Genomic DNA, 25128 nt, shown 5'->3' with positions numbered 1-25128 from the left:
CCCACCCTGCTTTCCGGCTTTTCTCAAATCCTCCGCGTTTGCATGTAAGAGTGGGAGGCCCGTCTCATGGGGAGGTCTGCTTGCCAATTTTGATCTGCCTCTTGTCTGTGTGGGTCCCTTGAGGAGGAAGGAGGAGGAATCTGGGATGAATGGTGAATGAGAGCTGGAAAACCTGGGGGATGCCTTTCTCCCACAAAGCCCATACTTGCATGACAAGATAAAAATATCTCCTACAGTCTAACAGCGGCTCTTTTTGAAATATTGAAGAAGTAGTTTTTCCAGATTGGAAAATAGCATATTAGATGTAAGCAGGTGATCACTGAAGTCTGTGAGGATGATGGTTGGTACTTTAACAATTCTATTAAAAACTAAATTTTTTCTTCATTCTACGAATATTTAAGCACCTATTATGTGCCACACATTGGAATAGATATGGCAATGAACAAAACAGACAAAATCCTCGCCTTCTTGGGGCTGATTGGCTAGTGGAGAGATGGATAAGATATGATCTGCACAGAGTAATATGTGTGCTGGAGAAGGATGAAGCAGGGGCGGGGGCTGTGACTTTAAGCCAGATGACCAGTGCCGGCTTCCCTCCCGCAAGGGGGTGAGGGATAATGGCAGGTAGATGTGGAGAGGACAAGTTCCTCAGGTGGAGGGCACAGCAATCATGAGGTCCTGAAGGGGGCCTGGCCTGATCTAGGAATAGCAGGGAGGCCTGGGTGGGTGGAACAGAGTGAGGGAAGGGAGGGAGAAGTAGTAGATGAGCTCAGAGTCCTTGTTGTTGGCAGCGGGAGTGGATGTCACATGACATAAAAACGAGTGGGAGGGTTTTCAGGGATGTGATGTGACATATACTTTACAAGGGCCAATTGAGGGCTGCCTGGGTGGCTCAGCTGGTTAAGCATCTGACTTTATTTTGGCTCAGGTCATGATCTCAGGGTCCTGGGATTGAGCTCTGCCTCGGGCACCCTGCTCAGTGGGGAGTCTGCTTCTCCCTCTCCCTCTCCCTCTGCCCTTCCCTCTGCTTGTGCTCTCTCTCTCTCAGATAAATAAATAAATCTTAAAAAAATAATAATAAAAGGGCCAATTGAGGGGCACCTGGGTGGCTCAGTTGGTTGAGTGTTTGGCTCTTGGTTTCGCCTCGGATCGTGATCTCAGGGTCATGGAATCGAGCCCCGTGTCGGGCTCTGCACTTGACATGGAGTCTGCTTGTCCTTCTTCCTCTGCTCCTACCCATGTTCTCTCTCTCTCTCTCAAATAAATAAATAAACAAAATCTTAAAAAAAAAATAAGGGCCAATTGATAGTGATCATTTGATTTTTTGCCATGTGCAGAGCCTATCATGTGGAGCGGGAGAAAGGCCTAAAATCATAAGATCACAGAATATGTGGTGTTCTAGATCCTGCTACTCAACGTCTGGTCCATAGGCCAGCAGCATGGGCATCTCCTGGTTAGAAATAGAGTCTCAGGCCCCGTCTCGGACTTACTGAGTCAGGCCCTGCTTCCTATGGGGCCTGCAGGCGAGGACACATCCGAGTGTGAGAAGCACCAGTCTGGAGCTGTCTGTGGCTTTGGGCATCAGAAGGCTGGGAATCTGCTCGAAGCATGCCCACGGAGACCCCAGACGATTAGAGCAGACACATCACTACGGTCAGCCTGAGCTCCTCCCTCTGTGGTAGGAGGACATGAGACGGACACTGACATTTCCCTGCTCCAGGCCCGCTCCCCACTCCTCTGCTTTTCCAGGTGCTTTTCCCCTTCTTCATCGGACCACCCTGTCCGGGGTTGTGTGGGGCGGGAGGCTCACCAGGAGGCTGGCGCTCTGGCTTTTGTGGAATTTCTAGGATGGTTTTCACTGAGCTCAGAGGGTCTGCTTTCAGGAGAGGGTCACAAATGTCCCAAGTCTGTGCCACAATGGGGAGTGTCGCGCCTCCTCTGCACACACGGACCACCGCCCACCCTCTTCAGCAGGCCCACAGGCACGGGGGCTAAGCCGTAGACCAAGTTGCCATCATCTTCTGCCAGGTCTCTTCTGGGTCCAGCAGCTCCAGGTGCAGGAAGGCTGGTCGCCTTTGAGGGTACATGGAGGTGTCGCTTCTCATGGGGAACAGCGGTTTTGCATTGCGCTGGCCTGTCCATCCTCTGTGGCCTGGGTACCAAGCCTGGAGTCTCAGCAATCTAATTTTGGCTCAGCTATTATTAACTTCTGAGGAGCTTGGGGCGCATCCCTTCCCGTGCCTGGGTATCAGGCTGCTTATTGATAAAATGGGGTTCTAATCATTTCTACTTCACAGGCAGGTTATTGAGGCTTCATTATATAAATGCTTTTGAGAGCTGTTCTTAAATGTGTGATTTCTAGGCTTCAGTCACTAGGTATAGTAGGAAAGTTTTTTTTATTTTAATGAGTGTGAAATCCTCTCTCTACTTCTGTTCATTTAATGACTGCAGCGTTGATGAGCAGATAATGGCAAATGCCTATTAATGTTACTCACGGATTAGTGTGGGTTAAGAAACAAACTAGACATTGACCTTTCTTGGCCGTTTCTGAATTAGTCACACACTTCCCATTATTTGTGTATGTCAGCAGTATGACCTAAATAAAGTTAGGGTTGATCTCTCTCAGAATATGTTTTGGGTTTCTCCTTACAATAAAGTTAACGGCAAGCTGATGTATGGCTCGCAATCAAATAGAAAGACCTTTCCAGCATAGCACTTGCTCGACTGGGGAGTTATTATTGAACATTGGGTTTCTGGATGTGGTCAAATTCTGAGGTTTCTCAAGTGTTTCCTGGCCCGCTAAGGGCTGTCGTAGAAAGCAGTCTGCATTTGTCCCTGCCATTTTCCATTGGTGGGGCAACTCGATCACTCCAGTGGCCCTGCGTCTTACCTTACCCCCTTGGAATTCCAGATCAGCCCAATGCTTGCTAAGGTTGGGTGTTTGCAGATCTTTACCACTGTGTTGTGAGATGACCTTCTGGGCTCCCCTCACTGATGACTTAAATCAGTTGCTGTCCCTGCTGCATAAAGCAGGTGGGTTCAGGGACGTTGTTTCGTGAGCTGTGTAATCTTAGGCAAGCAAGCAAACAACGCAACATTCACAGCAACCACCAAACTCCCTGGGTCACACTGGGTCTCTGATCAAGCTTAGGCTGCAGAGATAAAGTCAGACCATCACAGCTTAGCCTGGCAGAATGGAGCTAATTCCCGGATAGTGCATGTTTTCCAGACCTTCACTCTTCTGCCTTAGATTCTGTTTCACTGCCCAGGATGGAGATCATCCTTGCCTTCTAGGATACATGAAGGCCTGTTGAAGAAGAAAGTGCTTCATGACAAATTCATGTCTGGTTTGGAAGCTCCCGGGGTGAATGGGGATTGGATCTAAGAGCTCAGGGTGCCAGGTCTCTTGATGGGCTCATTGGGATTGGGGAAATGGTAACTGTTGTTCCTGTGGGCCATGATGGCTGCTTGAGGGAGTTCCGTCTGGTATATTGTAAGGTGTCATCTTACAAAAAGTTCATACCAAGAAGAGCATCTCTCCCAAGCAATATGAAGCCACTCCTCAGAGATTTCCCACAGACCTGGGACTTTGAATTGGGTGGGGAGTGGGGAGCAGGGTGGAGACATGGGTGGCTGGACCAAGTTGTCATGGACATTCCAATACTGCCCTCACACGGAACTGTGGCTCTTTGCCCTGCTCTCTCATGTCCTTGAGAAAGAGCACCAGTCTTCATCAACTGGGCCATATTGAAGGACCAGTCCATTGCCAGGATCTGTCCTGGCAATAAACGCTATCATTTTTGTTCTCCCAACTTCTCACCAAGTTGGTAAAAGATGGCTCACTTCTGTCACAAGTCGTGCCATCTACTTCCCATCTCCACGTGCACAGGAATGGTAGCGTTCAGTGTTTGGACCACTCCGTGGCATTGCAGACATCCTGCAAACACATGCGATGGATTCTTGACACGTGGCTTGGAAAGTAAGGGAGTATAATGCCATAGATTTTAGTCTCCTGCATGTTCGTGTCTCCCAAATGCACGGGAGTGGATTAGCAGTGCATATGACCACTTGGCTGGTATACTCCCTGATGGCGTGACCCAGTTAGAGACTTGGCCCCGGGGACAGGAGGAGCAAGGCTGGTTGGGTACTATCAGGGAACCTTCCCAGCTGGGGCTGGGGGCTCCTGCTATTCTAGTCAAGGTTGCAAACAAGGGTCAGAGCCAGGGGGAGGGTCCCTGCCATTGCTTTAATCCCTCTCTGGCCATGTAGATAAATAGAATGGAGAAAATCCAGTGGGCCTGATACTAGAGCCTGTTCCATCCATGGTGTCGCCTGTCTTTGGGAAGCAGCCATTGTAAGTGGTCTTCCAGGTTTTCATCCAGTTGTTAACCAAACTTGAAAAATTTCCAAACTCCTTAATGTGTTAATATGCCCAGAGAGGCAAGAATCATTACTGTACCCTCCGCAGTGACCAAGCAGACCTTCAGAGTGGTCGTGACCTAGTGAAAATCACATGCTTGTAACTAGCCAGGCTGGGAGAAAAGCCCAGCCCCTGACTCCGTCTGTCCTACTATTGTCTCTCAGATGGTGAAGTGGCTCAATCTATAAAACGTGTGGTTGCTATGAATTACTGTTGTTGGTAAGGAGAATTGGAAACATTCGCATTTCTAGATTACCTTTCAAATATTCAAATTCATGCACCAGTAGCATATGGCTAGAACTTTTATTTTTTCACTCAGATGTCTTCCAATGTGCTTCATTGAATTCCAAATCCACATCAGGTTTGAATTTTGAAAATGCCAACTGTATACTAACTGAATGTGAGAAATGAAGAAAACTTTCATAAATTTTTTTTTTTAAATAAATGGTGATTTATTTTTCTGCATTCAGATAAACCAGCTGTATGGATTTTTTTCCCATTTTGTTTCATTTGCATCTTGATAGTATTGAGGGAACAATATTGCTGATGTATTCTTAGCTAATTTTCTACAAGACAGATCCACAATGGCACGTATCAAACATCCAAGGAAACCGGCCCATGGCACTCTTTCCCATCCCCATCCCCTCTGCTGGCCAGGAGCGTGGACTTAGCTTTGGGTGGATGGAGAAGCCTTGGTTGTCCTCAGACAGCTGTGTCTGTCTGTCTTCTTGGTTCGTCCAAAATTTTGGTCCAGTAATTATCTGATTCTGTTTTCTTCCCATTTGGAGTTGAGTTTCATTTGCAGGAGCCGTTCATGTTTGTGTCACTTACCAGATAAGAGATTCTCACGCACTTTAGAACAAATAAAGGGGGGCTTTTTTCTGCTATCTTTTCCTCAGTTGCAGAGAAAATTAGTCTGAATGTGTGTATTTTGCATGACCTCAGTCAGAGGCACCTTCACTGAAAGGAGATTAGCGTGGAAGTCAGAAAACCGCCCGACAGAATCCAGGGATGGGGTTCTGTTTTTTTTTTTTTCTTTTAAAGATTTTATTTATTTATTTGAGGGAGAGAGAGAGAGAAAGAGAGAGGGAATGAGTGTGGGGAGGGGCAGAGGGAGAGGGAGAAACAGGCTCTCCACTGAGCAGAGAGCCCGATGGGGGGCTCCATCCCAGGACCCTGAGATCATGACCTGAGCCGAAGGCAGACGCTTAACCAACTGAGCCCCCCAGGTGCCCCAGGGATGGGGTTCTAATAGCTTCATAAGCTTTGAGATGACCACTTGTGGAAACTTCCCCCAACCCTACCGTCAAACATATTAAAATGTACCACAAAGTGTGATTTATGCATTGCACATCTTCAAATCTAAGTCAACATTTACTGTAAAGCAAAACCTTATTTTATGTACCACAAGACAAAAATGCTGCCTAATATAATTAGATGCACTAATTTCAGAGAGTTCAAATGTAGAAAAATGTCCATTTTAGAATTGGTGAAATATAATTTAGTTATGAGTTGAGCTGCAGTTGGGTTGTTGAGATAATGCTAAATTTTATAATTTTGTAGATGTAGAATTATTTCTAACATATAAAAATCTAAAACACCCATGTATCACATCACCCAACTTTGACAGATCTGAACATTTTACCACATTTGCTTTAAATATTAAAAAAATATATAAAACATTGGGGCGCCTGGGTGGCTCAGTCGATTAAGCGTCTGACTCTTGGTTTCAGCTCAGGTCACAATCTCAGGGGCATGACATTGAGCCCTGTGTCGGGCTCCGTGCTCAGCGCGGAGTCTGCTTGAGAGTCTCTCTCCCTCTCCCCCTCCCCCTGCCTCCCCTCTGCCCCTCCTCCTGCTCACGCAAGCACTCTCTCTCTCTCTCTCTCAAATAAATAAGTAAATGAGAAAGTAAGTAAATAAATAAATAAAATCTTGGGGCACTGTACTCTCTCTCAAATAAATAAATAAAATATTTTAAAAGATAAATACAATCTTTTAAAAAATAAATTAAAAAAATGAAACATTGACAATACTGTCGCAGGCCCCTGTGTACCTCATGCTCCAATCTCAGGACTCCTCTCTCCCTTGTGACCCATATGATCCCTATCTTGATTTGGTGCTTATCATTCCCATGAATGTTTATAAACATGTTTGTATCCACAAATACATTTAGCATTTTTAAAACACAGCTTGGGATGCCTGGGTGGCTCAGTCAGTTAAGTGTCTGCCTTCTGCTCAGGTCGTGATCCCAGGGTCCTGAGATCGAGTCCTGCATTGGGCTCCTTGCTCAGCGGGGAGCCTGCTTCTCCCTCTGCCTGCCACTTCCCCTGCTTGTGCTCTCTTTCTCTCTCTCATAAATAAACACAAATCTTAAAAAAAAAAAAAAATAGCTAGTTGTCTACTAGTATCCATTTCCTTTCAATAATAGAACCCCAGAGCTTTAGCTGAACACTGTCACTGGCTAAGTGACTAAGTTCTGGCTGATAGATGAACATGGCAGGGACCGGTATAACATCTGGGTTTTGCCTTTAAAACAAAGGAACAAGCCCTTCATGTTCTGTTTCCTGCTTGCTTCTGACTAGGACGGGACAACGTGGTAGTGAGCTGCCCATCCATATGTGGGAAACACACCAGGAGATAACAGAGCTACAAAATAGAAAAATCCTTGGTCCCTGCCTTCACGATCCTGCTCCCTAACTACATCCCACCCTCCCTGGTCCCACCATCAGATTGTCTACCATCTTAGGCTTGTATAAACAAACGTCTTTTTATTTAAGTTGTTGGTGTGATTTGATCTCTATTAAAACAAATCCAAAAATGTTCCAATAGAAGTGGTTTACATTCTGATTATGTACATTACTGGTGACTTACTGTATTAAAAACTTCATTTTGGGCACCTGGGTAGCTCAGTCGGTTAAGTGTCTGTCTGCCTTCAGCTCAGGTCATGATCCCAGAGTCCTGGGATCAAGCCCCGCATCGGGCTCCCTGCTCAGCGGGGAGTCTGCTTCTCCCTCTCGCTCTGCCCCTCCCCCTGCTGTGCTCTCTGTCTCTCAAATAAATAACTAAATCTTTTTAAAAAAAGTTTAAAAACTTCATTTTTCTTAAGTAGGGAGGATTAGGGTAAAGCACATGTAATTCATTGCATCCTTAGATTAAAAAAGGAAAACAATATATTTTAGAGCTTCCCCAGTGGCTACCTATGTATTAGTGTCCAGTCCTGGCGTGGACTTAACCCTGTTGAGGGCACATGAGTTCAGTTCAGTGATTATCTTCTGTATAGAGATAGAGCAAGTTCGTACACACTGAGGATGGCTAGCTGTTCTGTCCCCCACTGGACACATTTAAAGCAAACGTCACAATGATAACTTCAGAATGAAAGGGAAAAGTTTCCATTCCTGGGAGGATTTTCTTCCCAAAACTTGACTGAGCATCCATGTGAGCGTCATAAAATGGAAGCCTTCCTGGTCAATTTCTCCAGGAGCTGGCCCCCATCACTCCCCACCACCCGCGCGACAAATAGAACAGTCTGGTTGGCGTTCTTGCAAATCAGTGCCAGGGTACCTTGCTGATTGGAATGCTTGCTTTCTGCAGAATGGTTAAGTGGCTTAGGGGATCCACCCAGAGGAGCAATGTCTGTTTCAGAGCCACAGGTAGATATTAGGGGGGCACAGGGACCAATTCCTTCCTGTGCCACTTTGCAGCCCTGATTATGCCTGATGGGAGCACACCCGCTAGCTCGTCCCTGATCTCTCAGGTCAATGTGAACGTTGGCCTTTAAGGCAAGTCTGGTCTTTGGTTTCCCCTCTCAAAGAGCCCTTGCAACAGAGTGCTGCAAGGCAGCTGGCTTCTCCTTTTGAATGGTGGTGGTCCTATCATTGCCGGTCATACTGGATACACCTTGACCTTGGACCTTTTGACCCCTAGCATTAAGAACTGGGTTGTCAGGTGAGTGATTCTCAGACTTCTGCAGTCCATGCGTGGATTTGATGCAAAAGATCATGGGTGTCTCTTATGCCCTTGTGCCGACGGCTTCCAAACACACGTCAGAGTCGCCCGGAGTGAGCGGGAAGGTGAGCCCTGCTCTGAGTGAGATTCGGGCCATAAGTTAAATTCACGATGGAAAAAGCAAAGCCAAATGATACAAAATTCCTTCCTTCCACAGACGCTGGAAACTCAGCTGCATGGAGCCTGGTGCAATAAGGAAAAAAGGCCAAGGTAGCGTGCAAAAGTCCGTTTGTGCGTTCTGTCTGATTGAACCGCACATTTCCTTGGATGGGTTTTGCATTCTAAAAAAATAAAATAAAATTTAGAAGTAAAAATTCCCCTAAAACAAGGTCTCATATCGATTTGCCTAATAATCAGTTCACCAGAAATTCAATTACATTTTGAGTGTTTTGCATTCATTGCTAGTATCTCAAAAAATTATTTAATTTAAAAATGAAAAAATTAAGTGTAAACTAAAATTTAAAAACAAGCTGGGTGGGGCGCCTGGGTGGCTCAGTCGTTAAGCGTCTGCCTTCGGCTCAGGTCATGATCTCAGGGTCCTGGGATTGAGCCCCGCATCGGGCTCTCTGCTCCGCGGGAAGCCTGCTTCTCCCTCTCCCACTCCCCCTGCTTGTGTTCCCTCCCTCGCTGTGTCTCTCTCTGTCAAATAAATAAATCTTTAAAAAAAAATAAATAAAAATAAAAATAAAAACAAGCTGGGTGTGCCCCCAAGAAGGCTCGATTTATAAACCTCATCATGCCAAAGAGATGGCCAAAGGAAAGGACATTCCCATGTCAAAGCACTCAAAAAGGTTTCAAATTATAGGCAAATTGCTCATTAGGTGACTGGCTTTAGGCTAATTGACCTGGAGTCATTGGCATCCAAAAGTTGACACTTTTGTGCTCAGGGACAGTCTCTCAGGCCTGTATTCATCTTATTTCAGACAAAATTCTAATCAGCTCCCTTATTTGGTTTCCCAGCCCCTGGCATATTAGATGTGAATCAAACACGGAGAGAATGGCGAGAGCCAGGCCACTCTGCATGGTGAGAAGGCCAGCTGATACCCTGACAGCCAGGAGCAGCGAGCAGAGGCCAAAGAGAATTAAAATGTAAATATAGGGATTAGCAAATCACAGGAGTGTGGGGCCCTTTCCTGTGCGGGTGACCTCCCCCTTCCCCACCTGCCCGGGGAACCTATGGCTTCTGAGAGCACCTGTGTATCATCATGTGTGTGATGCCAGTCGCGTCATGACAAATATTTATAACAGGCTAAGTCACATGCTATGTACTTTGCCCAATTCACTGTTTTGTCATACAATCCCATTTAGAAATGTTTTCATCAAAAGGAACCGAATCGTATCCTTGAATTGGAGCATCCACTGGAAGGTACCTAGTTTACCCCTGCCCTCTATAAGAGGACTCCCCAGAACACTGCCCATAGGATGCCTTCTGCTTCATGGACACCCACCTGGTCAAACTAGAACAATTCAGTGGTCTGGAAAAATTTCACTTCTAGGAAGTCCTCTGTCCCCAAAATATGTAACATGTTAATTCTTGATATCCAGGTAACGAGGGTAGGAATTTGTGATTAGCCCAAATCAGGATGAAATCCACCTTCAGTTATCTGGTGGCTCTAAGTCTGGAACAGCTTACTTCCTTAGGGTGGTGGATTAGTCTAGAGAAGGAGAACCAATTGTTTGTTTCTGTCTATCTGTCTGTCTTTCTATTTGTAAGTGTTGTTACTCCAGTTACTTTAAGTCCTTTATAACCAACTGCATTTGCGAGCGCACCCAGAGACAGTGTGGCATGGGGAGAGACCATTAGATCGGGTAATAGAAGATGGGATTCTGCCACTTTGATGTGTGACCTTGGGCCAGTCACTGACTTTGGGAACCTCCGTGCTCTCTAATGAGAGATGAGATTGGTGACACTTGCCCAACTAATTCATAGTATAATCTCGTCATAGTCAAATGGGATGAGCTATGTGAAAATGCTTGTCAATTCCCAACAAATGTCGATTTGGAAGTGCAAGGTAAATGTAAGCAACACCTGTTTTCTTGCTGTGGCCCTGCTCCTTAACTTTGTAAGTGCTGCTCATGATAAGTTACAAGGTAATCTCTAGCTGCCCTGCTAATACTCAAAGGCTAGGCTTTATACTGACCCTCACATCATCTTGAGATGCTTTTAAAAAGTGACATCTCTTTCACTACTAAGGTGTATATATCTGTTTTTGGTTTTGCTTTATCTTAGGGATGAGTTGATTATTATTATCATAGTATGTAGCCAAGAATGATTCAATTTGGGAAAATGATAGGAAAATTTTGCTTCTCTTTTGTAGGGTGATTTTGCCATAATCCCCACAAATAAATTAGTGGTTTCTTTAAAACATGCCAGTTCAGAGTCACGGATCTGCACTTTTAAAGCCTACAATTGATTGTTTAGTGCGAAAATTGTATTCAAGTGAAGCACATCAGCATGCAAATCTAAAGTGTGGCCATTTTCATCTAGATTGAATATTATTAACTAGCCCAAGGGATAGGATGTAATTAAGATTTTGAACAGCTTACTTTTGTCTGCTGCCATGAGTAACCTCAACGTTTAAAGTGGCATCCTGGTTTGAATAATGGGAAGGTGGTCCAATGTGCCAATATCTATACATTTTGCCTCTTAGGTATAATAGAATATTTGACTTCTCGCCACTGGTCCAAACATTTGATGAGGGCAGCGATTTGAACTTGCAGCAAATAAGAGAATGTTCAGATTCCAGGAAAATCGCATTTCTTTCTGAATGATGGCAGATTTCCATCTTGTTAGTCATTCACTCATTCTAATACCTTCTTCCATGGGCTTAGGAACAAAGACCAAGCAGGGACAGATGAAGCCCTTGTTGAGGGTTTATGCTTTTGCCTAATTAAAGCTATTGGATTTACAGCCTGCTAATGCAGCTCTAGTTAGAAGGAGGAACAACTCTTAGCTTGGATCCACTTCAGAAACTTTGCAAGACCTCCCTCTGCCTTTCACGGGACTGCTAAGGCACATTTCTGGTAGCATCTTTATTCTGGTGCCCTTCCATGATAACTTCTTCTTGGGTGAGACAAGATGTTCACCTTTTTTTGTGCTACCCACACCGTTTTGAAAGAAAGAAACAAAGTTGTCTATTTCTCCCAGGAGAAGTTAGTGAGAGGATCCATTGCATCGCTGTACTGCCTTAAGCAGCTACCCAGCAGGCTAGGTTGGCACACAGCTCATTTCAGCCATCCGTATTTTCAGGTGTACCGTATGTATTTAGTACATCATTTGATAATGCTAAAAAATATTAAAGCAGTGTGAGACGAAAGGAGAAAGAAGATGAATGTTAGCATTCCCCTGGGGTTCATGGGTGAAGGAATTAACACAGCGTGGCACTCTACCCTAGCTGTGTTTGTTTCCATGGCAACAGCTACGTACATGTTTCAGACCATCTACAGTGACACAGTTGCAGAAATAGTAGCTTGCAGGTTTCTGATATCGCATCAGTGGACAGGCAGCTCGCACTATATTAAGTAAGTGTAAAAGAATTTAAAATATAGCTCTGATTCAGATGCATATTAGCTCTGCTGAGCCATGTGTCGGGGGTTTCGACGTTCCCCTGCCTCACGACAGCAGAATCTGGGCAAAGTTGAAAGTTGCAAGATTCCAGTCAAACAATTGTCCTTGCTTGGGTAAATATCAAAAGAAACAAATGTGAGTGAGTTACAAAGGTAAGAAAATGGCCTTGGCAGATGACATATTTAAGAAGGATATTGTCAGTGAAGCTAATTTTTTGAAGGGGGTAGTGATGGGTAAGGAATGAAAGCTTTGGTTGAAAATAGCTGAGTCTTAAAGCAAATCTAATGTGCAACAGAATCTTTTAACTGCTGCTGAGTTTATGGCAACTAAGGTCTTTGAATGTATCGTTGTAGAAATTGCTTTTATATAAAAATGATCAGGTGAGGAGCAGAGAGGTTGATTAGATGTGCAGTTAAAGGGAATTTGGGGCTCCATTGTCTTTGCTGAATGCTTATGTAAATATCTCTCTTCTCACGGGGATGACCCTGGTTTGTCTTTGACATTTGCTGCTACTTTTTGGTATCATTTGCTGGTCTCTGTGTTTATATCCTGCTGCCACATTGTAGCCTGATAAGACTTGAGTGTTGGTTAGAGAGCAACCCAGTAAAGATGATAGACTTTGTAAGTGTGTGACTTTGCAATCAGATCGTATGGTAATTTAGGAGAAGTGTTCAAATATGTATTTATTTACGTGTTAGACCCCGGCTTTTGAATAGCAGCCTAGGTATTAGGTTAATGGATTTCAATGTGCACGTTATGATTGCGGGAGCTTTCAAGTATGTTGTAGTTCAATTTATACTGAGTTTTTAATGTCAAAATATTTTTATTTATGCCCATTATTCAGTTTAAGCTACATTTACCTTATAGTTTTACCATTCATGTATCAGTGAAGAGAATGTAAAATGGCATGGTAATTTAAGCTAATCTATTCATTTGAGGAGGATTCATTTTCTGACCAGAGGTGGACTTTTACAAAAAGTGGCATGAGATATGCAACTCTTTTAGTATGTATGAGACTGTGTTTTACGTGCACAGGAAACTATCTTAGGCGCCTACCGCATGTTGCTCTTCACAGTAATTATTTGATTAGATGTTAAGAGAACACCTATTGGAGGGGGGAGGGGGTCGTGCACTCTGGAGCTTCCAGAACACCTGGGTATGCGGAGGGCTGCGACAGATTTTGAATTACAAATCAGGGATTCGAACCCTGGAATATTCAACACCCCAGTGGATAGATACGACTTGCCTTTCTAAATAAGGTGATCCAAAATGAAACTAATGTTGAAGCCTCCCATTTATTGCCTGTCTGTAGTCTGAACCACCCAGGGATGGGTAGGGACAGTTTGTGTTTTCTATGGGGAATTAGCGTTTTGGTGGCTCATGCCCAAGGCAGCTCCTTTCTCAGAGGACGAGCCCCTCCTCCTGATGCCACACTCATTTCTGTTTTCGTCGTGAGACACTGGCCCATTTTCGGGGCTGACGGGAGGGCAGGTTTGCAGAGCCCCTCCCCGTGCCCTGTGAATGGCGGTGGGCAGCTTCTCTCGGTGACAGCCGCAGAAAGCCTCCTGTACTTGCGCCCCTCCTCCCCGCCCCCAGGCAGAGGAACCAGACACCACTGGTATGGGTGTTTACGTGATTTTCTGCTCTTACACTTGAGGGGCCCTGGTAACTTTGGGTTTATTACCCTTGGGCTCTGAAACCAGAAATCAAAAACTTGTCAGTGCACTCCTTGGGATGACTAACTCAACTTTTGTCTGTTCGGGAGCACTAGAGCAAGCCCTCCATCAGTCGAGATGTTTGGGGTTTTCTTCTTCTTTTTTATCATCCAGAAATATTGTCCAGTGTAACGCAAAAAAACAACAAAAAAAACAAACAGAAAACAACAACAACAACAAGCCCACCGGTCTATACCACATTGTTTTAACTCTTTTTTAAGACTAGAAAAACACATGAACCTAGATGTAGAGCCCTGGGCCGAACCAGTCATTTGAATGTAAAATCCTGGCAGGGCTGGTAGGAAACTCAATTCCTTCCATTTGAAGGGCCAGGAAATTGATTTGGAAAAAAATAAATGTGAGGGATTCCCAAATAGTGGTAGCATGGAATGAATAAGAGAAAAATGAAGGTACAGACTGATCTTATTACCAGTCTTAAATGGTCATAGAATTGCCAGGATACACTTCCTGCAGCGTAGCTCATTTGGAGTGTCCATGGCCCAGAAACTTCTGAAGGTTCTTGGTGATCACGGGGTAGAAGCCAGGCTGTGGGCTGGCGTCTAGGGCTTTCCCCATCGGTCTCTCTTCAGCCCCCTCGCTATCTAGATCTCCTCTTCCTTGAGCATCTTATGGTGCTGCCCTAGGGTACTAAGTACCATGTCTTGGCCATGTCGGGAAGTTTCTGGGCTTTTGCTCTGGCCACTGCCTCTGCCCGGATGCCTTTACTCCCATCTTTCCAGCTTCGATTCCAGTTCTTCCATAAAACCTTAAAGAATTCTCCCTCTCACCCTCAGTGGGATGATTTCTCCCTCCTTCACGTTCCCATAACAGTTTCTTCATCTGCAATTATAGCACTTATTCCACAATATTAAGATGAGTCGTGTCTGTCCGTAACTGAGATGTAAGTGTATTAATGACAGCACCATGACTCGTAGGCTTTTGTAGCTTTTGCCATACCTAGAACAGTGTGTCAAGCTGTCACATTTCATTGAATCCTAAAAACCTCATAAAGCTATACATTGTTGAATCATCTCCACTGATCATGTTCTCTGCTCAAAGACAGTCTGTGGGATACTGAGGCTCCTAAGGCTGTGTCTGTCCCAGCACCAAGCATCTGGACCAGTTCAGCCTCTTTCAGATGCTTCCAAACTTGTGGCTGTTTGGCATCATCTAAACACAGAAACCAAGTGAATGGCTGATTTCTTTTTTTCATATTTAGGGAATCACAAGATTTTACAGCCAGAAAGAACCTTGGGGAGCTGAACTCCTATTACAGAGGAGAGAATTGTAAGTCTGAACTGTAAGGGACTTTTCCAAAGCCACATGGTTGGTTAGTGACCCAGGCGTGTGGATCCAGCCGATAATCTCTCTACATGGTCCTGTGTACTGAACCTTCCTGGCCGTGGCCTTGAGTTTCACTTAAGACATCACCCGTCAGCTCGTGCTTTCTGCCGTTTTGGGATTGGCCGGCTTTCTCTATTTAAACGCCATCATCGGACAACAATCCTGTTACCCAGTTTGCTAAAGGCTGATATCATTGGGATAGAATTAAAAACAAAAGTGGACTCCAGTTTAACTCAGGGGCCCTGGGAGCAGTGCTAACAATTCATTAGCCATTGCCTCACTGAGGACACAGCAGCTGCTGAACTCGGTCAAGTTCAGACCCTTACAAAGAGTGGAAAAAAGAAAGCACATACTTTCCAGTGCTTGGGCACCACAGAGCCGGGCCAGCTGGGTGCAGCACCGTGGCAAAAAGATGTCCTCGGTTTCAGAAATACGAGCCCCCGAGCTTGCACACAGGGAGGGGTAGGGAACGTGGCTGCTACTGGAGCTGATTGGCATTCCGTGTCTGGGCTCGCTCCTGCCTGCAGTCCCGTCAGATCCACCCCTCTGGGAAGAGGGTAGCTAAAGAAAGAGCCCGCCCTCCAAGTTGACATAAGGAGCAAGCTTTCTGTGTGTGTGTGTGTGTGTGTGTGTGTGTGTGTGTGTGTTTAAAGGCCTGTGTCTGAGGTTGACAGGCTTTTTCAGAGGAACTCTTGGCTTTCGGTGTAAACGTGTACTTCCTCTTGTCCAGAGTTAGCCTGTTAAAGGAATAAAGCACAATTCAGGTTTCCAAGTTGGAAGCCTGATTAATCTCTCTGCCAGTTACATATGGAAATAAATTAGTAAATGGTCCATCTGGGACTAAACTCCTGCAGAGATGATAAATTATCGCCATCGTATATGTCAGTGTTGCTGAAGACTGAGTTGTGCTCACCAGGAGCTGCTGAAAGATAACTGGATGCTCTATCGTGGTCAGAGGAATAAAATTTAAAAAAAAATTACGAGTAAAAAATTTAACTTGAAATGTTTCTTGGGAGAATGGTTTGGTTGATGCCAAGTTTACTGCTCAGGATTGCTGTATCTGCAGATATTTAAAAAAGGTGAGCCTCAAGGGCATAGAAAACATTTTGCTTTTATACTTTCAAAGGCCAATACAATAAGTATTAATTAGTACCCACATGTCTCGATGAGCAGGATAATTCTGTACCTTACGGTAGCATTGCACTTTGTAATTGTCATAGCAACTTCTTGTCTCTTCTTTAAATTTCACTGAAGGTGGGGCTAGTCAGTGCCTCTAATTCTCGATCACTGAAGCACTGAGGTTTCGAGGGTTGAGTCCCTTACTCACAATGACTCATGGCTAAATGGCAGAAGTGGGATGAGCAACCAGGTATCGCCGATTCTGAACCCCGCTTCATTTCTGCCAGAGTCTCGTATGACGTCAGAACATTTTAGTATCCCGTCACTCACCCAGCGGCATCAGGAACTAAAGCATTCTATTTATGCCAGCTTTCTAGAGGCAAAAGCCATACCTTCTTGATCATGAAAAGTTTTTCTTTTCCTCTAATTGGAGATGTTGAGTGATGGTTTAACTTTTTCTTAATATATATTTTAATTTGTTTAAATTGAGGTATAATTGACATAAAGCATTATATTAGGGGCGCCTGGGTGGCTCAGTCGTTAAGCGTCTGCCTTCAGCTCAGGTCATGATCCCAGGGTCCTGGGATCAAGCCCCGCATCGGGTTCCCTGCTCGGAAGGAAGCCTGCTTCTCCCTCTCCCACTCCCCCCTGCTTGTGTTCCCTCTCTCGCTGTGTCTCTCTCTGTCAAATAGAATAAATAAATAAATAAAGCATTATATTAGTGTGCGACGTACGACATAGTGTTTCGTATTTGTGTACATTGTAAAATGATCACCACAATATAAGTGTAGTTAGTATCCATCACCTTCCATAGTTACAAAAAATTTTTTTTCTTCTGATGAGAACTTTTAGTACCTGTTCTCTTAGCAACTTTCAAATATGCAATATACTATTATGAACTATAGTCACCATGCTGTGCATCACCTCCCCATGACTTGTTTATTTTATCCTGGAAGTTTGTACCTTTTGACCCTTTCACCCCTTTCTTCCCTCTCCCCACCCCTGGCTTAACTTTTTTCCTGTGATTAGGGCACACACCACTGTCCACATGAATTATTTTATAAAACTAAAACCACAGATGTCTTCAGGGGCTTCTTAGGTATGGTAACATTTTGCCCCTTTGCAGAATGGCGTGAGGCTACTGTGACATCTAGATTCCTGTGCCTACTTTAAAATTTTCTTTTGTATCTTCCTCCTGGGCAGAACTTCAGGGGTTAATTCTTGAAGCAGCTGAGGTGCACCCCTCTAGAAAGTGTAGTAATAATAATAATAAAAAAGTACAGAAAAGCAAACTGGCTTTAGAAGTCTTTGAGTCACCTAGTTTATCAGACATCAATTTCTAAACATAAGCAGCGGGTGCCGCAGGGTGGTCCTCACACAAGAAAGAGAAGCCACAGGCCCCTAGCATTTACCTGTCTGAACTTGGAAGTCACCTTGTCTCACCCAGACCGCCTTCACGTTTCTCACGTCTCAGCCAGACCTGGTTGCTCCACGCAACTGAATGGGCCCTCACGCTTCCTCGCCTCAGGGCCTTTGCTTCAGTTTTGGCCTGTTCCCACCTGTCAAAATCCTGTCCGGATCTCAAGGCCCGTTATTACTGTGGTGGTCTTCATGCTTTCCCTTCCCTGCTCTCGCCACCCCAGCTAGCAACAAATGTCTCCTCAGAAACGCGCTAGCAGTTTATTAAAGGAAATCACACTGTCTGTATTTGAGTTGCCTGCATATGTCTTGTCTCCCATAGTGGATGATACTTTTCTTTTTTTTAAGATTTATTTATTTATTTGAGAGAAGAGAGCGTGCGCACGCAGGCACGGGCAGGGGGAGGGGCAAAGGGAGAGGGAAAAGCAGACTCCCTGCTGAGCACAGGGCACCATTTCATGACTCTGAGATCATGACCGGAGCCAAAATCAAGAGTCTTAACCTCCCAAGTCACCCAGGTGCCCCAAGGACCATCCATTTCTCAAAGGCAGGGATTTTATCATCCTCTGTCTCTGAGTCCTCTTCCCTCCCCAATCCTCAGTTCGTTGCTTTGCCTGTAGTTAAAGCTTAACGCACAGTAGAGTGGGGTCGTTTTATTTGACAACGACAGAATGTCTTTGAATGGGTGGATAAATTAATAATCAAAGGCATATCAGAATTACTTGGAGGGCTTGTTAAAACAAATCGCTGGGCCCCACCTCCAAATATTCAGATTCAGTAGATCTTGGGTGGGGGCCAAGAATTTGTATTTCGAACAAACTCTCAGGTCCATGTTCTGATGCTGTTCCAGGGACCAGAGTTTGAGGATCACCGATCTAATGAATTTATTTCCTGATGTTCTCTACACTGAAGTTCGTAAGATAACATCATTCTTTTCATGAGAGAGTCTGTTAATTTGCCTTCTTTGAGGCGTAGGCTAAAAAAGTAATCTTCCATCAGAAATTATTATACAATCAATCTCCTGTACCAACTTTTCTATTTTGCAAGCTTATTGGTTAACTGTGGGCCAGTAATTTGTAGCCAAATATTTAGCGAGCTTGAGCTTGATGGGATCTTTCCCGTCAGGAGTAGAGCCAGAGTAATTTTATTTGGTAGCAGCAGAAGAGAGCCTCATTGACTTTGTAGCCTGTGAACCTGGTCAACCCAGCGGATCCAGCCTGGGCCACGTGCTGGAATGCTGGCCTTGAATGCTCGCTGGTGCTCTGATGGTTTTCCTTTGTGTAGACAAGTGTTTCAGTGGCAGCTGGAGAGAAGTAAAAAGGTCTCACCAATGTCACAATGACCACTGTAGTAAAGTAAGATAATCTCATGATATCTGTGGTGTGTATTTTCAAATTTCTGGGTCCTTTTATGCCCTGTGAGGCAGTTTCAAGAACATGCCATCCGGAAAGACCCACTGCTTCCATAACTTTCCAAGAAATAAGAGGTAACTGTTGCAATTGATTTTTTTCCCCCCTGAAGTGTTGCATCTTTTAGAGTCAGGCCAGAGATGACATCCATTGTGTTTGAGAGGGTCCTCTCTCCTCCTCCGCTCTAATCCTGACTTCCTTCTGCTCCTCTCCACCAGTCACTAGAAGCATCATCTCCTAGAAGACCAGCGTTCTTGTGATGATAGAGGCCTGTCTGTCCTTTCTGTGACCGGAGCAATGTTGACCTTGGTTTCCTGGACCCATTCTGACTCAGGTAATCAGGCTCTGCCTTCCCCTGCCCCCCTATACCTCAGGGAGCTTGCACTGAATAAATGAAATACCAAAGCTATATTTAAATGCAAATGCCAAATTGATTGTTTCTTCATCCATTGGTATCCTCCCCCTCTTCTCCCAATCTTCTTAATGATTAATTTATGCAGCTGATCAGATTGACAATGTGGTCAATCCAATTTAGGCATTAAGATAATGAAAACATTCAATCACATCTTTATTTAAAATTTTGGTGTGTGTCCTAGGCACACAAAGCAACAGGAACTCTGCTGGGAATTTTCATCTAGAAACTACCTTCTACCCGTGGTTCCTCTAAATCAGTTTCTTTCCCATAATACCAAGTTTTACTTGAATTGTATTAATCTTTCTAATCTTGTACCTTTTAATTGAATTCAATAAGTATTACTGAGTATCTGTTATGTGTTCTTGGGGCAGATGGGAATTAAAAAAATATATAAGACGTGGATCTGTCCTTATAGAGTTACGGCTTAGCCAAAGATCCATGACTCAAGGAAATGGCAGATGGTGGTGTTCAGCTTAGGGCCAGGGCTGCGTACTAATTAATGGTAGCTCTCTGGTTCAGGGAATTGAGAGACTTTGAGGATTAGGATTGAAATAATTAGGGAAGAACTCATGGAAGAGGGAGGGCCTCTGGGGGGCTTTTTTTTTTTTGCTGTGGATCTTTTGGCCGGGCCGAGCGGAGAGGAGCAACATGGTGCCTGGATAGGAAGGTGGGAATGAGCCCACCGTGAGCCTGAGCAGTGAGGGCCCTGGCTGTGTGGGGCCGACAGGGGTCAGAGGACCCTGATCCTCTGTCCCGGCCAGAGTCAGCTTACCCCTAAGAGCCTGGGTCCCTGAAGGTTTCCTTGGGGAGATCCTACCTGCCCGGTTACAGAGGGGCCTTGGCTAGAAGCTTCCTTCAGGGACAGTGGTCGTTGTTGCCCTGCCCCTGGCTTGGCTGCTTCCGGGCTGGCCTTGTCTGCTCCTTCAGGCCCGTCCACATCTGGCCTCCGCCTGTCTACCTGATTATTCACTCTTCCCTTACACACCTGCCCCCCTCCCCGCCAAGCTCTGCCTGGCCGGTGTGGCTTGACAAGGCCTCGGGGATAAACCAGAGGCTGTGTGAGGTCGGTACCTTGGTGATTCACAAGGCCCGATTCAGAGTTGGGAAGTCGAAGGGAAGGGAGCGTAAGCCAAGAATGTGAGTTGTAAGTCGATGCCGAGAGTTCCGAAAGCCAGAATTCAGTGAGGGTCCCAAGGCTGAAACTGGGGCCATGGTCAGGGATGGGGAGCCAAGTGCCCTGCTTCATTCTGGGATAGCCCAGCAAATCCTGCCCACACCTAGCTCTCTTCCAATGTTGTTTTTGGATAAAGCAGTGGTGGCTTTTGCTGCCCAGGGTCTTAAAGGTGCTACTGAGAGTTGCCTGCCCAAGACTCCTGCTCATCCTGTCAGGTCTGTCTGGGCTAAGGTCCCCTGCCTCAGCATGCTCCGGTGCTCCTAGAGCTGAGGGCCTTGCTGACCCAGGAGCTAAGGCCTTCCCGGAATCGGAGCCCCTGGATGGCCAGCCACCAGGAAGCAGAAGAACTAGAAGAAGTCTTTGTGTTCTCCTCCCACTAACGCGATTGCCTAATTGATGGTGGGCCTTTGTCTTCGGAGCCTAGTGCAGGGATCGATCCCGGCCCATTGGCCAGGTGTGGTCTGCGGCATGTTTGTGGGCAGCCGACGGGCTGCAAGGGGTTTCTACATGGTCAGATGGTTGGGCAAAATTCAAAGAAGGATAATATTTTGTGTCGCATGAAAATGAAATGGGATTCAGATTTCAGTGTCCCTAAATAAAGTTTTACTGGAACATAGTCCTGTTCATCTGCGGATTATCTAGGGCAGTTTTGGCACCACGGCAGAGTGGCATAGGTGCAGCAGAAATCAAAAAATATTTACTTTCTGACGCTTTGTGGAAAAAAAAAAATTGTCATCCGGGCACATTGCCTGGGCAATTGTGTACACGAGTGTTTGCAAAATTTGAGGTGCGGAATGACAGGGCTCGATCTCGTGACGCATGAGATCGTGACCTGGGCTTAAACCGAGAGTTGGATGCTTTTAACTGACTGAGCCACCCAGGCGCCCTATTTTAACCAAATAAATATTTTGTTTTAAATCAAGTAAGCATTGAAGACTTAGCATGAGTAAGTCCTGCCATTTAACCGTGGCAATATTTTCCCAGTCTGGTGGGATTTTATGATATTGTTAAGTGGAAACTGTGGTCACAGTTGGAGATGTGGGTTCTTACTCCTACCAACTAGCTGAGCCGGGGCAGCCTGTGGTATATACCGGCGTAAAGAGGACTCCCCGAATCTCAGGGTTAATACAACAGAAAGTTTATTTCTCACTCACCCAGAGCTGGATTGTGCCAGGGTGGCTGTGTCCTGCATCCAGTTTCCAGGTTCCAAGCCTTCTTCCTCTCGTGACACCTCCGTCTCAACATGGGACTTCCTGGTTACTCTAGCATGTGGAAAGAAGACTTGAAAACACCCACCCTTTCTTAAGTGACTCAGACCAATTTCACATCCACAGTCCATTGGCCAGAATTAGTCACATGACCCTCTCGTTGCCAGGAGCTGGGAAGTAGGGAGCAGCATGAGGGATGCTTGGGGTAACCCCAGCCCTGGCAACACTGGGTCATTGTGGGAAAACCTATACTTTCTCTGTGCTTTTCTTCGCTCATCATTAAAAGGTAATTAACCCCGCTCTACGTTTTTCCGCATAGTTTATGAAAGGTCAGATACAATGTAGGAAAGAGCCTTAAGTGGTAGAATGAGTTGTAAAATATGTAAGATATAATCATTACCTGATTTTTTTTTTTTTTTTACCTGATTTCTTTATAAGGTGTTGAATGGTGATGGACTGGGGTCAGGGTAGTTGCATATGCCCCAGTATTCCTGGGACCGTCCTAGCATTTGCCAGTTGACCTAACATAATTATCATACAGTCCTCCCTTTCACATCCAGAAATATCCTAGTAGAGACAACAAATTATATGATCACCCCAGCTTGACCCCGCTGGTCATCCTTCAAGATTAATGTTAGCTACTGCTTAGGAGCCTTTTCTGAGTCACACTGTTCTAAGCTTTTGTCTGCATTGTTTCATTTAATCTTCAAAGCCAACTTGTGAAGTAGGTACACGTAATCTCATTTAAGCTAAGGTAGCAGAAGCAGAAAGGCTTGCCTTGAATCCAGGTCTATCCTGCCCTTAAGCACTCCGTGGGACTGCCTCATTAACCCTTCACGAGGTTTGCCCCCTTGACTGCGTGGGGCCCCACATCCCTAACACTGGCTTGGGAACCATGCCCAGACCGCACACTGGTAGAGGGCTAAAGCGCCGAGTGGTGAGTCTAGCCCTTTAGGACCTCGATGAGAAGATGAGACATGGACTCACTATGTGATTCTCCAGAGCCAGGAAGTAGCAGAACCCGTGAGTCCCTTCCCCTCACTACCCTGGCATCGACAAACACAGCTTTTGTTAACGCTGGGCGCTACATTTGACACAGGGAGAAAGATTTTATTTTGAAATCTAGGGTGGAGGAGGACTCTAGCCAGTGAAGACTTGCCATGTGCAATGCAGTTGATTCAAACAGGCTCCTTCCCAACACAAATAGCTAGGAGGAACTGAGCTCTGTTTTCAGGGAGTTTATTTACAAATTTGTTTATTTAAAAAAAAAAAAAAAGCTGAACCACAACCAAAGACCAGTTTGCTTACAGAATAATATCAAACAAAAACCCATTTATTCACGAGATGGTATTAATTTCCCTGGTTTCTGGCCTTCCTAATCAGTGTTCAGAACTGAACCCATGGAATCAAAGGGAAGAGTTTCTGAAAAATGAGCCGAATGTGCCAGAGCATCTATTGCATTGCTGCTTCAAGAAACCCCCCAGAAAATGATACATGTGGTTTCAAAACGTACAAAGAAAACTAAAGGAATTCCATTATGAAAGAAAAATTAGCTGGAAATTTCTAATCCTGTCTCATAAACAATATAGAAATAACTTTAAAATATTCTGCTTTAAGCATGCATTTAATTTGTGCTCTGGGAACCAAATAATGTTGCTAAGATAAAACATTCTAATAATGATTTATGTAAATTTATTTGTACAAAGTAATGGTGTAGTTGCCTATAGCAAATTGCTTGGAATATGAAATGACATTTATGAGGTCTTTTTTTTCCTCTGAATGAATACAATGGAGAAAATGAGAGACTCCAGAAAGGGAAAAGAAATTCGCATTCAAAATGGAGTCTGATGCCTTGGCGGGCAAGAGACTGCTGGACAGGTTGGAGGGTGTGTAAACAGCCAACCAATACAGTTCAACATGTTTTCCTGTGATCCTCCCATTATTTAAGCCGTTTTTAAAGTCACACAAAGAGCGCACGTGCATTAGATTCTTAGAAGGCTAGAACCCTCTATTTTAGTGATCGTAAACTCTGCAGATACCAGAGCTCTTTCAGAATAGCCGATGATAGATCACTTGTTCTCATGGTGCCCTCATAAGGCAGGGCACTTACAATATGGGGTACAAAGAGGCCAAATGTAATTAAAAATTGGGCAATTAATCTCCACTCCCAGTTACTTTAATACCAAGGAGAGTTATGCTTGAGTCATAAATGGGGCCCAAATGTTAATAAACAAAACACAAACCCTCCCAAGGACTGATTCACAGGCCTACAGGACGTTTCCTATTGCCCAGTTGGCATCTTTGATAATGGTTCTAGGTGTTTCCTGGAAAACTTTAATTAAATAGAAATCCCCATATATGTAACAGAGGGAGAGTTTCTGGAGCTATGCTTTGGCCTTGTAAGTGCCCAGTATAATTTGCCATAACCTGTATGATTTGGAAAAGGTATGATATTAGCACCTTCGTTTTAGGAGGCATTTATTTTCTTTTTCCTCAAAATGTTTTTACTGTCTCCGTTGGTTATTGCAATCATTTTTGTGAGATAGGTAATTACAGTTTGTTTTCTCTCCATAGGGAAACTTAGAGCCACAGAAGTCACGAAGCAAGACATCACAGGGTGCGGGGGCGGGGGGGGGCAGCTTCCTCCCTAACGCTGGTCCCATTGTCATCCCAAACCAAAGCAGACGAAAGAGACTTGTGGATGCTGGAGAGCTTGATTTATTTAAAACCCGTTCCGAGTTTTGGTCCCTCTTAAGCCACTGTTGAATTGCACCAACTATCCTGGGAGAAATGGGTTTGTCTAATCGGACAACCGATTTTGCAACCAGGACATTAGCTGTAGCGTGGCCCAGGCCTGGGGACCAACATTAGAGCTGCTGGGAGAGGGGGTGTAAAGCCTGAACAGGACTTTCAAACAGCAAAAATCCCCCTGGCTTCAAGGAAAGAGCGATGGCCTTGGTGTTGTAGTAGCATCAGTTCAAGGGCATGTACCATAACAGCCGTGGCTCGTGGCAGGACTGGCTTTAGTTTAGTGGCCCAGGCATCCCAGGGCAAGCTAGTGGATGTTAGGGCCACAGTTCCAGATTCCAGTCTTTCCTTTTCCTAGCTGAATGACTCTAAGTGTGATTTTGGAGCTGCGGGTTCCTGGAAAATCATGTAAGGTACCTGAGTCTCCATTTCTCCATCTGTAAAATGGGAATACTGATCTCTACCTGGTAGAGAGGGCGTGAGAATGAAATAAAATCATTCTTATAAAATACTGGGCACAGTGCTTGGCAGAACACTCCTTTTACAGTAGCTCCTAAAATGATTATAATCGTTATTGCTTG

General features: G+C 44.9%; 1 protein-coding gene across 6 annotated transcripts in view; it reads left to right on the top strand.

The window, feature by feature from the left end:
* Positions 1 to 25128, top strand: part of FOXN3 (forkhead box N3) — a 386804-nt gene that overhangs the window by 91233 nt on the left and 270443 nt on the right. For 2 of the 6 annotated variants that reach the window (XM_032405762.1, XM_032405756.1), the window contains exons 1-2: positions 11488 to 11950; positions 19221 to 19336. The gene's annotated coding sequence lies outside the window, so the exon portion shown is untranslated. Of the gene's footprint in view, positions 1 to 11487; positions 12149 to 14978; positions 14999 to 19220; positions 19337 to 25128 lie in introns of those variants that run through there. The other 4 variants (XM_032405757.1, XM_032405764.1, XM_032405759.1 and 1 more) reach the window with 4 other exon arrangements.

The sequence above is a fragment of the Phoca vitulina genome, unplaced genomic scaffold (assembly GCF_004348235.1).
Source record: "Phoca vitulina isolate PV1807 unplaced genomic scaffold, GSC_HSeal_1.0 scaffold7, whole genome shotgun sequence".
Lineage (NCBI taxonomy): Eukaryota > Metazoa > Chordata > Mammalia > Carnivora > Phocidae > Phoca > Phoca vitulina.
The sequence above is the reverse complement of the archived record's forward strand: the minus strand, read 5'-3'. Positions and strand labels throughout refer to the sequence as shown.